Source organism: Loxodonta africana, unplaced genomic scaffold (genome assembly GCF_030014295.1).
Source record: "Loxodonta africana isolate mLoxAfr1 unplaced genomic scaffold, mLoxAfr1.hap2 scaffold_673, whole genome shotgun sequence".
Taxonomy (NCBI): domain Eukaryota; kingdom Metazoa; phylum Chordata; class Mammalia; order Proboscidea; family Elephantidae; genus Loxodonta; species Loxodonta africana.
Window position 1 is genome coordinate 52,501 of NW_026975404.1, and position 1,902 is coordinate 54,402.

Below are 1,902 nucleotides of genomic sequence, written 5' to 3' on the forward strand. Positions count from 1 at the left end.
ACACGGACGCGCGCGACCCCGGCGCCAGACGGCTGGCCCGGCGAAGGCCCTCCCCCGACTCGCAGGGGGGAGGCGCGGGCCGCGGCAGGCGAAGGGCGGCGCGCGGCCCCACCGCGGGGCCGGCGGACCTCTCCCTCCACACCGGGCGGGAAGGAGAGGGGGCTCTGCCTGCGAGCCACGGTCGGTGGCTTGCGCGCAAGGCGAGGGGCAGCGGCTGGGGGATCCGGCACCCCCAAGGCACCCTCGGAGATGACTAGAGAAGACTTTCTTCACCGAAGACGGGCCGTCCCCACCCATCGCCCCCCACGTTGGGCCCCCGCCAGGCGCCCGAGGGCGCCCCGGGGATGGGCGGGGGGGGCCTGCGGTATTGGTAAGCACCAGCGGGGGGGTTAAGGCACAGTGGGCCTCTGCGGCCGGGAACGGAGCCTGCCGCCTCGTGCTCACGGCGGCTCTGCCTCACCCGGGGACGGCGCGTGCTCCCGGCTCCGTGCTGCGTCCACCCTCCACTCGGGCGAGGAGGGAACGGGTGGGGCACCGCAGCGGCGACCGAGGGCCTCGGAAAGTCACACCTTTTGAGTCGTCCGTTTTTTTTTTTTTCCGTTTCTCTTTTAAAGCTTCTCCGCCTCATCCCGCCTCACCGGAGCCAGGCTCCGGCGAGCGCGCGGGGCCTCGCGGGTACGCGCCGCGCACACCCGAGGCTTGCCTGGGCACCTAAAAGCCCAACACACCCCCCGGTCTCCCTCTGTAGAGGGGTCCGCGCTCTAGGGCGGCCCGCGGGGGGGAGGAGGTACGACAGAGCCTAACAACGGACCGCCGGGGCCCAGCCGCGGCTACGCAGCCTGGGCCCCCACCTCGCAAGGGCGACTTCCCTCGGCACCGGCGGAAGCAACACGCGGGCCCTCCTCCTTCCGCTCTCGCTTGCCTCACGCGGGTCTCGGCAAGCACCGGGGCGGGCACGCACGCGCGCACCCCTCTCTCACCCCCGCCTTCTCGGGATCAGGCACGGCACCCTCCCGCGAGGCGTGCGTGCTCTAAAGGTCTTACCCCGCTCGACCCCCCTTTTTTTTTTTTTTTTCCTCCACATCCTTTCTCTCCCTCTCGGCCGCACTCCTGTTTTTTATTTCTCTCGGCTCGAGGGGCGCACGCCCACACGCGTGAGCGGTGACCGGAAGGGTGGGCTGGGAACGGGGAAACGGCACCGCCACCCGGCCTCAGGCACCTGAGGGACGGCCTGGAGCGTTCCAGGGGCACCGCCAAAGGGCCACTCGAGGCGCACCGGCACCACCTGGGTGGGGCGCGCGGGTGCGCCTGACCAGAGAGCCCCCCCGCCGCGGGGGGCGGGGGAGGGCCCGACGCGAGGCAGAACACCAGGGCCACGAGCAGAGGCTGTCCTGCTCGGTCTCAGGACCCCGCCACCGCCGACGCTGGCCGCGAGGCCGCGAACGAGGGCAGATGAGCAAGGTCGGGCCGGATTCCGTGCCCCTGCCCCTCTGCGCACCACCGGCGGGCGGGGAGGAGGAGCGAGGGGCCCGCGCGCTGAGCGAGAAGAGCGGTCCCATTCGCCACGAATGTCCGTCCCTCGTCTTGGCGCGGCTCGGACCCGGCCCGGGAGAGCACGACAACACCACATCGATCGGGTCAGCCCAGGCACAAGCGAGGAGGAGAAGACCCCCCCGCCAGGGCTGCCAGGAGGCGGGCGAGGACAGCCCCGGAGAGGACCCGCTTTCTGCCTCGCCCGCCCCGGCTGCGGAAAGGTGGCCGCGAGGACCCCTGCACACGGAGAACGCCTGACACGCGAGGCACGTGGGCCTGGGGGAGGGGGGTAGCGGGGCACACTCTGGCGAGCACCGCGGCCACCGCGGGTGCCTGCGACAAGGGGCACGCGGGTCAGAGGGCCCGCGG